Source organism: Podarcis cretensis (assembly GCF_951804945.1).
Source record: "Podarcis cretensis genome assembly, chromosome: 2".
Classification (NCBI taxonomy): Eukaryota; Metazoa; Chordata; class Lepidosauria; order Squamata; family Lacertidae; genus Podarcis; species Podarcis cretensis.
In genome coordinates this window covers 46743939-46757279 of record NC_137171.1, presented here as the reverse complement: position 1 = coordinate 46757279, position 13341 = coordinate 46743939, and the positions used below count along the sequence as shown (strand labels likewise).

General features: G+C 41.3%; 1 long non-coding RNA gene across 2 annotated transcripts in view; it reads left to right on the top strand.

Moving 5' to 3' along the window:
* The window catches only part of LOC307209646, a 31787-nt gene extending 19220 nt beyond the window's left edge, over positions 1–12567 (top strand). Inside the window, exon 4 of one of the 2 annotated variants that reach the window (XR_013835689.1) lies at positions 12212–12567. This is a non-coding gene — a long non-coding RNA (uncharacterized lncRNA). Of the gene's footprint in view, positions 1–431; positions 540–12211 lie in introns of those variants that run through there. The other variant, XR_013835690.1, reaches the window with a different exon arrangement.
* Positions 12568–13341: the final 774 nt, after the last annotated feature.

The window sequence follows — 13341 nt, the reverse complement described above, 5'->3', positions numbered from 1 at the left end:
ATTTCAATACTTCCTGGATCAAAATTACTGATATACCTTTATTGTTATTACAGGAAAAATGGCTCTTGATTAAAACTATGCAATACGATTATATATCACCGTAAAGTAGCATACTATTCATCATACTACAGGGCAGGAAATTCAGAAGTGGTTTGCAAGTTTTAAATGCAAAGCTGGTTCAAATCACAACAAATGCAACTCCATTAAGACTTTTCACAAACCAAATTCACATATTCCATGTCAACTTGGATGAAATTGAAGACTCCCTTGGCTGTTCTAAGTAAAGTTCTAAGTAAAGTTAAGGGATGTGAAACAACACAGGCTAAATTTGCGATATATCTAAACCACCTACTGACAATTGCCCTACTGTTCCTTCTGAAGTTATAGCAGTTCACATGTGGAAATTAGTAACCTGCTCTATTAATTCAAAGTGTACAAGATGTCAAGGAAGAGATATAAAGATGCTGCAACACAATTGACATAGCACCTCCCAAGATATACTGCAGCATCTGGGGTTGTGGAATGTTCTAGGTATGTGGCAATATTCTCCACAGAACAAAATAAACCCATGAACCACCATGAGTATTTACTTCCCATTCCATCCCTCAAGTGTTGCCCGTCTACAAACTGCAGATGTATTCTGCTCATCCAAAGCAATGCATGAGTGAACATCCCTTTCTAGACTTAATTAAACTTAACCACTTAATGGGATGGAAAGTTGAATGGTGCAGTTGGGTGATTTTAGAGTCTACATTCAATGGTCTTTAGATGGCAGTGTGCAAGGTTGCCTTCACATTTTCGTGGGCCCTTGGACAACACAGCTAGCCTTGCCTTTGGCACTGCCATGCAAAGTGTAGTTTTAGGTGTAGTGGCTTCAATGCTGACCTATGACTAGAAAAACCAAGGTTCACATTGGCACTTAACAATGGCACTCAGCGGCTGACCTTGAGCCAATCTCTCTCTCTCTCTCTCTCTCTCTCTCTCTCTCTCTCTCTCTCTCCCTCCCTCCCTCCCCCCCTCTCTCTCTCCCTCCCTCCCTCTCTCTCTCTCTCTCTCTCTGCCTAACCTACCTCACAGGGTAGTCTTAGAGATTCTGCAATGTTGTTTCATGTTTGAACCATTATGAAGCTCTGCCTACACACATAGAATGCCTTTTTCCTATTATTGACCAGGTGGTCTTCAGTTCTGAAATAACTGGGTAAATGAAGAAAGGCTTAGTAAGTCTCTCTGGGCTGGGGTCTGCTTCCAGTGCCTGCAAGGTGAATTCCCCCTTGTAGACAGGATGGTAGGCAGCAGAGGGAATAAGTCTCAGCTACTGGTCTGTCTCTAAATGGCAATATAAATGATTCCCTATGACCAGCATAAGTTTCCCATATGAACTTTCACCCTGGAATGACAATGGCAGTAGACAGTTTATGCTGATTGCTTCCCCTAATAAATGTGGGTGGGTGGGAGTGGAATTCAAGAAAGCATAATTTATTTATTGTTTTGCAAAGAATCTTCACTCTGGCTATCTAGCTTACCTGCTTGGTTCCCTCGCCCCATCCCATTCATCAATCTAAGTCTATTTACTGAGAAATCAACAAGGCACTAGAGCCGCTAACTAATTCCTTGTGCTTGGTTTTCAATCTACATTACATTCATGTATCCTAGATGCTGATGGTTTTAGTTGTTGTTGTTTCCAGCCTTAGGAAATGAATCTCAGTGTGAAAAATGAAGATTAATATGCTTTATAATCACTCTGTTCTGCTAAAGCCAATTTGAAAATAAGGGAATAGGGATTCATTATGAAAACAACTTTGGATAAAAATAGTCATTGTGCATAATTGTAAGTGCCTAAATAAAATTGTGGCTTTATTTGATATTGTGCACATAAAAAGCATCATAGCAACATGCTCAGTGGCTTTTCTTTTTCAAATTGGCAACTATAGTATTCATTCTGCTAGCAGTTTGCTGTGTTGCATTCAGAGTATGTTAAAAAATAAATGGCATTCTGAACTCTTGCTTTGCTTGGAGGGGGATACTTCTAAGGACAATTACATTAATAAATTAGAACTATTATTCAAAGATTCACTTCCACTTTATTGGTATAATACCAAGTGTTTTTTTCTGCAGAAACATAATGTCTGGGGGCAGAGGGACAATTATGCAGAGGCAATTGCATCAATGATACCACAGACCATTCAGTGGTGGCGAATGAGATCTACCTACCTACCTACCTATCACATTTATATCCCACCTTTTTCTCCAAGGTGGAATCCATGGTTGCCATTTATTCCCCAACAACCCTGTGAGGTAGGTGAGGCCAAGAAGGAGGGACTGGCCCAAGTTCACCCACTGAGAGCTACATGACTGAGTAGCGATTTGAATCCTGCTCTCTCAGGTCTGGTTGACACTCTGACTACCACACCACACGGGCTCTGTTATACTGAATCACACCTAGTGGTTCATCTAGCTGACTGGCAGTGCTCCACAGGGTTTCAAACAGGGGGTCTCTCCCAGCCCTGCCTGAACATGCCATCAGGGATTGAACTATTGAAGATATTTTGGCATCTAAAGCAGAAAACCCCACAAGCACCTCTCCCTATCCCTGGTGGTAAAAAAACACATTAATAATAACAATATATTACCCTTGCATGGCAACCCAAACCTGAGCCACCTGTCTCATGCTGCCTAAAGGTTGTGTGTCGGGGTCCCCAAGACACCCCCAATAAAACACAATTGACACATAATTTTTGTTTAAGGTTTTTGGGCATAATTTTGGCCACAACTTTATTAAAATTACAAGCAATGTGAGTGGTTGCTTAGGCATTGGTTGTGACTATCTGACCCTGCATGGGGACAGTCTGAAATTTGCATGCCTGCAAAGTCAGAAAAACGTAAGACACCCGGGGACAGAGACAGGACTGGGAATCATGCCTCACCTCTCCCCAAATGCTCCCAGGGGCTCTTGCATGGCCCTAGCCCCTTGACACGGTTCAGACAAAAGTATGGCGAGCCCCCGGGTTCCTTTAATGGAAAACCCTTGCAGCAGCAGCACTTTGGAGGGGCAGGTACAGCAAAATCCATACCCCTCCACCAACCAATTCCAAAACCAATGCCTAACCGCAACCTTACAAGTTGTGACGATTTGCTACGCAGTAGGCAAAAATCAAATGGCACCAGTCAATCAGCCAAATGGACAAAATTCCTACTGGGCCCCTGCCCCAAGAGCAGACGACCCCATGACAGGCATAGCAAGGTCAAGTGAACAACCTGAAAACAGGGAGGGAGGGCGGGTGTTCCGATGCGTGCAGCGAAAAGAGGAAGCTCAACGCTGCACGCAGGGTATTTAAGAGCTATGGCTGTCAATCACAAAATAGCAACATTTAAATCTCCCCAGCAACAGGCAGCTACAGTTAATGGTGGCCAAACTCTCTCCGCCCAGCAACAGTGGGTGTCTTGCCAGCTCCCACCACAACACATGCTTTCCATGAAGGAGAACACGCTTTCCCTACTGGATGTAAACTGTTTGGTGAGTAAGGTTTGTCAGCACTGGAGTTTACCGTACCGCTCACAAACATGTATTTTCCTTACACCAAAATATTGCCTTGAATAGCTATTAATTTTGTCATGAATTACAATTGAGTCAACTCTTTAAAACACACTTAGAAATAGCAACTATTATTTCCAGAAGTGTTTCCACCATGAATCTCTGTCCAGTTAGATTTGTTATTTTACTCAAGGGCATGTCCATCTATTTTTCTCATTTTATCAGGTCACAGATCGTAGAGTTCATACATACACATCCCATTTCCAGTAACTGTTCCACACCATTGCTTAGGACGCAACAAAGTGATGGCTCTGTGAAAAGCCCTCCATTACAGCTCTGTCAGAGTCGGAGTTTAGCATTGATCCAGTGGCATCTGCCTTCTCAGTGATACCAAGTCAATACATTTCCATCCTCCAGTTTTTTTTCTGCTTTAATTTAAAGCTTGTAAGCATAGCTGTTGGCATACAGTTAAGGGATGCATGCCTCTATCTCTTGACAAGTCTTGGCGGATCCAGTTAACATAGGTATGTCTTTGTAAGGAGGTAGGAATACTGCAGACTAATCTCTCTTTATACTCCTGCTTTCAAGATGTTTCACCTAATTTTGGCTGCTTAAAAATAGCAACAGACGATTGCTACCCGCACACCATTTCCTATAATTTAGATAGCTTTGATTACAAGCCTGTGCAACACATGAATATTTTACTATTTACAGCATCTGGCATTTGCAACACATTTCTTCCTAATTTATGTCACATGAACTGGTTTCATCTCTCACAATCTTTCATGATGTATGAGCTACCTTGTTTGGTAATGAAAATGGGTTTGTGCAGTTTCATAACAGAAAGCAAGATGTATCAAAGTTGCCTTGTGACTAAATGCTCGCACTTCTAGAGTTCTTAACAACCCTGCATTCCAGAATCTTCTCATAGAATTGTAGCATTGGAAAGGATCCTGATGGTTATTGAGTCCAACTCCCTGCAACTCAGGAATCTTTTTGCCCAGTGTGGAGCTCGGATCCATGACCCTGTGATTAAGAGTCTGGTACTCTATGGACTGAGCAATCCACTACTGGTAAATTACATTGGATCAGATTTCAGCAAATTACATTGAAACAGTTTCCAGAGGTTCAAAGAGCAGAGCTGCGTGAAAGCCCCTTTTCAAACAGCCTTGCGGTACTCTTTGAAGCTCCAAAGACTGCAGATTTAAACAGTAGGGCAGGGCTGTCTGCAAAAGCACTTTCAAACAGGCCCACACTGTGCTTTGTCTGCCTGCACCTGTCCCTGGCAGGGAACTGGCACACTAAATCAGTGCAAAATAAAATGCCGCCCCATCAGCTGGCATCAGAGTGATATCAGCTGATTGGCAAGTATGTGCCGTCATTGTTTATATAACTCAGTGGGCCAAATTTGACCTCTTGGGAGTGCCAGTATTAGTCCTTAGACTGGACATTCCCCACCCCTGACAAAGTATTTGTAGAACTTTGCTATAAGCAAAAAGGCACGCCACTAGTTTAAACTTTGGGCTGTAAAACAGACTTCCAATAGCGCAAACAACTATCATCTGTTAACTTTACCATTTTTATTCACCATTATCCAGTGTACTCCATGCCCAAACAAAACAAATGCCACAAGAGACAAATTTCTGCATTAAGGAAAGTAGAATTCTGGGACTTGTATAAATTATGCAAATAAATCACATTTGCATATTTTTATTTTGCATAATGTATTCTGCTTCTAATAGTCATGGGGATAGCAAAGCTCTTCACAGGACACTGAATCTTGTCCCTTGAACATTTGAAGCCTTATTTATTCATTTAATCTAAGCTTGTCCACACACTCTTTAAACTTCTCCATGGAATAATAAGGGTTAGCAAAAATTCCATATGAAAAGAGAAAGTTCTAGGAAACATGTTTTGTTTTTCTACCTTGCATAGAATGAGGAAATACACACAGTTCTGCCTGTATCTCACAATAAAGCTATTAAGTTAATTATCACAATATATATACAGTATACACAGATTCTTTCTGTCTCTCTTAACAACATGCACACATGGTTACAAGTTAGCAGGCCCTTGAAATTTCCAGTTGCACAAAACTTTGTACAAAATCAGTGTCTGCAGGAAAGGAATAGACTCTGAAGCATTAGAAAAGAATTCAGATCATGAGGGTCCTTAGACAAGGCGTGTGTAAACCTGGAATGTTGTTCTGAAGCTAACTCAAAAGAATGCCGTGGAAGCTTTTATTACACATCTTCATGTATGCTGAATAATTTCATTTGTCACTGCATAGAAAGATTTGTATTTACTGAGGAGTCATAGTTGTGTAGCTTTACAAAATCTACTGATTTCATAAAATTCTTACGATTTACTAAATTTCAAACATATTAACTATATTCCAGATTATCCAATACAATATCACATTCATAACAGGAGCAACCTCTATAAAAATACTTGAGGTATTTCCAACATGTCAAGAGCCCAGACCTCCAGGTGATTTACTGGCAAATCCTTATCCCTATTGTACGTGCATAGGGACATGGGCTAAGAGGTGATATCTATGTCTCTATTCCCATACTGTTTTAGGGTATACAAAAGACAGGGCTCTAAAATTTAACCTGTAGCATGTGGAGCAGGCCTTGGAGAGCATGGCTGATACAAACTTTCCCTGGCTTGTTGTCCTTAAAGTATTCCCCACCCCATTAGGCTAACCCGAAAGTGTCCCCTCTTGCACCATTATCACAAGCAATTGAAGGATGAAGTTAAACTTCCTTTGTTTCGGAATTTGGGTGCAAAGCTTGATTAGAAAACTAAATGGGCTTGGGCAGCATGCTCACAGTCCTGAAAATATTTTGAGGACCACTCTACACATTACCTGAAAGTAAGAGTATACAGCACTTATATCTTCTACACACAAGGGGAGAAGCTTGGGAATTCATTGACAAACGAGGAGAAAATGTGAGTGTCACACAAGGAAATGAAAACAACATCATCACTGAATGATTAAAAAAATACACCACAAAAACAAATGGATAACGAGAAATACAAAAGAGATGACGGAGGTGGCCATGAGGATAGAAAGAAATGGAAAGAAACCTAAGTAACTCATTATGTGGAGATAAAAAAGGTTCTGCATTTGTCAAGAGGGTTAGCCCAAGAGGAGGAGAGAAATGAGATGGGAAAGACTACAGAAGCATTAAGCTGAGCTGAAAATAGTGAAGAAGAAAAGGGTGGTGTTCCCAGAGCACAGAGATGAATAAATATAGCTCCAAAGACGAGAGAAAATGTGCTGTTTTATGGATATCTGCTCAAAACTGGGAGAAGCACTGAACTATTTATAGTATTAAAATGGATCTATTATAAATAGTTCAAAGTCTTTTCTGGTAAATCTCGTGAATATCATTTGGGGCACTCAGCACCTTTGTTGTAGATATGGCTGTCCATAAAATTCAAGAGTATTATGTGCTTGATGTATATGATTTAGTGCCTTTCAAAGAAATCTTTATCTTCAGATAGCATACATAAAGACTCAAATATTACAATACTATATTTTTAAAGCATCTTGTCAGGGCCAGCCCTGCTATTAGACACAATGATTCAGCTGCCTCAGGTAGCAGATGGTGGGGGCTGAAAGTGGTGGAGAAGTGTTGAATGACAGAGCTGTGTGTGCCACACCTAATCTGCCCCCTTGCCCCCTAAGCTAACCTGGCACACTCAGTGCTGGATGCTCTACGATTCAATTAGCTGCCCAACTGGCTCCTGTACAGGAAATTGGAGAGATGACATCTTGCCCTTCACTTCAGGCAGCAATATTTCTTGGCTTGGCCTGATCCACCCTACATCTCAATCATGGAAACATTCAGTTGGAGGTGGGCTCAGTGGCACTTACTTCCAGGAAACTGCTTAGAACCATTGCTTTAGTGTTCTAGTTGCAGTAGAGGTGACCAGGAAAAGGTCCTCCTCTATACTCATCCCAGTTCCCTAGAACTCCCTCCAATATGACATTTTGGCTGAGGGCAAAGATCACTCTTTGTAGAAGACCTTTTGGCCTGTAACAACATTTTCAATAGCTAGCTGAGATGGTTTTATGCTTCTGTGCTGAAGTACAGTTCACAATTATTGCTTTGTTTTCTGATGCTACTTTTACTTTTACGTTTCTGAGCACAATTCAAAGTGTTGGTGCTGACCTTTAAAGCCCTAAATGGCATCGGCCCAGTATACCTGAAGGAGCGTCTCCACCCCCATCGTTCTGCCCGGACGCTGAGGTCCAGCGCCGAGGGCCTTCTGGCGGTTCCCTCATTGCGACAAGCAAAGCTACAGGGAACCAAGCAGAGGGCCTTCTCAGTAGTGGCGCCCGCCCTGTGGAACGCCTTCCCATCAGATGTCAAAGCGATAAATAACTACCTGACATTCAGAAGACATCTTAAGGCAGCTCTGTTCAGGGAAGTTTTTAATGTGTGATATTTTAGTGTATTTTTGGTTTCTATGGAAGCCGCCCAGAGTGGCTGGGGAAACCCAGCCAGATGGGCGGGGTAAAAATAATATATTATTATTATTATTATTATTATTATTATTATTATTATTATTACAGATCTATACTGTGATAGATTACATTTTATCCTTCTGTTTTATGCTGCTTCTACTTGGTAACTGGAATTTTTAATGTTTCTTGCTTGGATAGCATGGTTGTGTGATGCCCTGAACTATTCTTTAGGAAAGGTAGGGTGTAAATCCTAAAGCGAGTCAATAATTATCATACAAACATAGGAGCCGCCCAGAGTGACTGGGACAACCCAGTCAGATGGGTGGAATATCATCCTCATCATCCTCATCATCGTCAGTCAGGCCAATGCCCTACCTAGCTCAGTACTGCCTCTAGTAGTGACTCTCTAAGGTAGTGAGTCTTTTCTAGTCCTATCTGGATATGCCAGGGACTGACATGGGGCCTTTTGCATTCAAAGCAGATGAACTGCCATTGAGCCTTCCGATCATAGTTGGAATAGTAGTCTTGCAGGTATCAATGGTAATAAATACCTGCTCAACTGAGCCTTCCAAAAGGAAACACCTAGAAATTTCTTAATAGTGCTTTGTCACTTCAGAGTAGGGTTGTGATATTTCAAAAAGTGAAAATCCAGACCGTTGTTTTGAGCTATTTTTAAGCAAATTTGCCAAAAGATTCCTGTCTGAAAACCTGGAGAGATGCTTCCAGATGGCATGGACAACATGTATTTAGTTGGACCAATGGCCCGGCTCAGTATACCTGGAAGTCAACAATGGGAAAACAATGCCATCTGGAATTTCTGTGAAATGAGAAAGAGTAAGTGGAAATTCCAGAGAAAAAGTGCTGGTGTAGAATCACCCTATGTTTGGTTTCATACAATAACAGAAGTGGTTTTCATGAATTATTTTTAGTAGTAGTACCAGAGATCTGGAAAGGGTTTCATCCAATTCCTGCCACATCTATGTGCCTTGATTAGGCCATAAAGCATTTTTACATCAGTGTGTGTTCGCAGATTTTTTTTTTTTTTTTTTTTGTAGCTCTGCTCATGAACTAGTCTGAATTTCATATTATATGTAACACACACATTTGCTGATTTGTATAGTGGCATCTCTAAACATTTTAGCTGTCACATTTTACATAATATACACATTGTATATCCTATCATTAGCCTGATCGATGGAGAAGCAGCATATGTTGCCAAAAAGATAGGGGAATAATACAGCGTAGTGTTTCCATCTATATAAACTGGGAAGCACAAAGTGCTGCCAATATATAAATAAATAAAATAAATAAAGGCTAATGACTGCACCATAAATCCATAGTGCTGTTTTCAGGTTCCTGTCCACTTCATGAATAGTGGTTTATATTAATACTAGCGACTCACTTCAACAGGTGACATTTTATCCCCTCAGGCTGTCCATTATCCAAATGATGGGCCATCTGGAAAGGGATTCTGTTCACTGAAAAACGTGGCAGGGCTGATGGTTTTTTAACTGCTAGTCATCTATGATTGCTAGTAAGCGCTGGAAATTAGCATTGATCCCCAAAATGGAAGAGGCTGGAGAATACTTAAGACAAGGCTTGCGGAAACACCTTCATGGCAGATGTGCCAGCTAATTAATAGTTGTCGTTGGTAACTTTCCTTCATGATTTGTAAATTAATACCATTTCTGTTTTCTAAAATAAACAAACAAACATGAATACAGCTGGGAAAGCAGTTTGTAAAGGCGACCACAGAAAGTGCAAATTGGAAAGTGAGGTGAAAATCACTCACTCCTGTTTGCTTGCAAACTAGCATTACTATATAACATCAGCAAATCAGCTAATTTGACACCAACAACAATGGCTGCAATCAGTTAATTTGTCAACACACAATGCTGGGAGATCAGAAACAAATATTGACAGAAAGCAAAAATAAAATAAAAGAAGTATTTCTAGCATTTATTTGGAAATGTGTGCAGATTGTTTTAAAAAAATAAGACATAATACAGTGGTACCTCAGGTTAAGTACTTAATTCGTTCCGGAGGTCCGTTCTTAACCTGAAACTGTTCTTAACCTGAAGCACCACTTTAGCTAATGGGGCCTCCTGCTGCCGCCGTGCCGCCAGAGCACGATTTCTGTTCTTATCCTGAAGCAAAGTTATTAACCTGAAGCACTATTTCTGGGTTAGTGGAGTGTGTAACCTGAAGCGTATGTAACCTGAAGTGTATGTAAACCAAGGTACCACTGTCGTATACTATTTGCTTCTTCGAACATACCTTTGTTCTTGGCTGCCACCAGAAATAATTTAATCTCCTGTTCCCTAACTCAAGGACTCCTGAAGTGTGAGACTGAGGAGAACTTACTGCACTGTCCGAGAGCCACTTTTCTACTACCATCTTCCACCTATGCTCAATCTATGCGACTGGCAGGGAACCTGTGGCTTCCACTCCCATCAGCCCCGGCCAGGATGGGGAATGTCGAGGTATGATGGGAATTGTAGTCCAACAAGGTCTGCAAGGCCTCAGGTTCCCCATCCTACGTCTTTGGTACAAGGCATGGAAATTGAGTTGGTGTGTGTGACTTTTTGCCCCTGCCTTAGTTTTTTAGATGAATTTGGGTGTCCTTTAAAAGATTTGGAAAATAACATTGTGAACCCTTATCAAGCCAAGATTGTGTGTACAAAAGTTTCCTGGCTCCTCTTACCTTGCCATCAGAAGACACACATAAAAGTAACTTGCAAGTTTCACAGTCTACCTTGTTGCTTTCTGTACTCTTTTCCATAAGGCTTCCTTCATGCCAGAACACACAGCATGGAACAAACATGTTTTTCACTCATCCCTAGGATCATACTGTGTTCCTTTTTAAAAATGCACATGCTGAGTCTCTTCACAAAACTTCAGCCTACCTGAATTACCTAAATAATTTAACCCCCCTTCCTTCTTTAGTGAGCTCACCTGCACATTAATATAATTATTGCCCCATCCATGGAACTAATGGGGCTTTTGTTCTGGTTACTGGCCCAGCGTAGTGAATGTTGCCAACCCAAGGCAACTTCCTTTAGTTATAAATGAGCAGGTGCTTTGCTCTAGGGTTCTCAATATTGTAAAATGGTATGATTGTAAGGAATGTCACTGTATGTTACTAGGTCCAGAATACCTCAGGAGGTGGTGTGCTCTCCTTCATTTGGAGTTTTTAAGCAGAGGTTGGATGGCCATCTGTCATGGGTGCTTTATTTGAGATTCCTGCATTGGAAGGAGCTGGAGTAGATGACCCTTGGGGTCCTTTCGAACTCTACACACCTCTATGATTCCTATTTACCTACCAGTGATCCTTTAAAGCAAGGGTAGGGATCAGGTTGAAGAAGAAGAAGAAGAAGAGTTTGGATTTGATATCCCGCTTTATCACTACCCAAAGGAGTCTCAAAGCGGCTCACAATCTCTTTTCCGTTCCTCCCCCACAACAAACACTCTGTGAGGTGAGTGGGGCTGAGAGACTTCAGAGAAGTGTAACTAGCCCAAGGTCACCCAGCAGCTGCATATGGAGGAGCGGAGACACGAACCCAGTTCACCAGATTATGAGACTACCGCTCTTAACCACTACACCATGGCTGCATTCCAGATGGTGAACCTTCTGGAGACTTCTGGAGTCCATGGTTGGCAGGTGCCAGAGGTTGGAGTAATGATGTGACTCTTACCTTTACCCCACACATCTCTATCCAGACAAACAAGAACTGCTATCACTGTTTAAGAGACATTCTAATCAGAAAAAACATTTGGAGAGAATGTGGGTCAGGAATGAGGAGGGAAAGAACCCAAAGGACCAACAGAGAGGTTAGAGAACCACATCCTACAATTCTCCAACCTGATTTAAGGGGAACCAGTATAAACAACCATTACACTATTAAGGGTCACTGAGCAGTTAAATGTCCTCAGCAGCCATTTAAAAGGAACAGTAGAACTGTTGAAGTAGCCAACATTACACTGTTTCAATCTTTAGCTCTTAAAGATCTCTTCTAAAAGATCTCAGCATGAGGTGTGAAATCCCTTTAATTATTCTGTGCTTACTGGTTCTTCTAAATGTGCTTGTATGTGGCATAGTGGAAACACAGCCACTCAAGGCATATTCTGAATAGCAGGATTCTGCATGTTTGTTCTACTAGATGGGTTGAATTCACCCATATTTTCCCCTTTCTTTCCAGACAGAAATGATACTATCAGCTGGCCTGCTTGAAGAACATTGAAAGGAGTTCACAGTAGGATAAAGGTGTGAATAATTCAATATAGGAAACACATTGAATCAATTGGTTGTGTGAAGATGGGGCGGGAGGAGGAAGGGAATATTGCGAAAGCCAGAGCTTTCAAAACTTGCCAACAAATAAAATGAAGGACTTTGTCACACCACAAGACACAAAGCAGTCTTAATTTTTAAAGCATAGCTCTGAAGCACAGAACAATCAAATTATTTGATTGCTTGTCTAACATGAAGGCAGCATTATCAACGGACATTCTGCAGCTGTGAGATAAGATTGCAGGAAAGCAATCCTGCAAAACTACTTTTCCGTGCAACTGACTATGATTTGGTGATTTGGACATTTCAGATTTAATAAAAAGGACTATTTAAATATATATTTTAAAAAATCTTCAGACCAAGGGGACGTATTTACATTGTAGCAGGTGTGCGTGTATTTCATTATTAAAAGTCCTCTTTTCAAAATGAAGCGACCGAATTAAGCATTTGAAATTACTTTTAAATTAAGGCACACACAGCTGGTGCAAATAAAAGAGGACCTCCTAAAGTGCTCTCTTCTGATTGGGATAGTGAGTAGCCAGCAGAGCATGTTACTTGTTTTCCCCCCACCATGGTTGATTTGAATGGCACTGTAACAAAAATATTTAAAATGATTTCTGGTCCTCCCTGATATCACAAATCATCACACACACAGAGCTACAGGAATAATCAAAGATCCATTTGAATGATGGCTCATTACAGACACAAAAACATTGCAGGTACCAGCCAAGCTTGTGTATGCAGGGCTGCAACATTCCCAACCCCCCAGTAGTTTCTTTATCTGTGAACCATGATGATTCCATATTGAGGCCAAACATTGCCTTGGAGAATCACAGGATGCTCCCACCAGCAAAACAAGAGGAGGTGTGATTGTTTTCTCTCTTCCCCCAATCGCCCTCTGTGCCCCTTAAGTATCTACTCTGTAACTTTCTGGAATGGGACCTCCTGGAAGCACCAATCCTGGTAGCACCCCTACAGTAAGCTTATTCTGTGGCAGGGAGCAGGCAACAGACATCCCAGTACTTTTCCATCTAGGTCAGG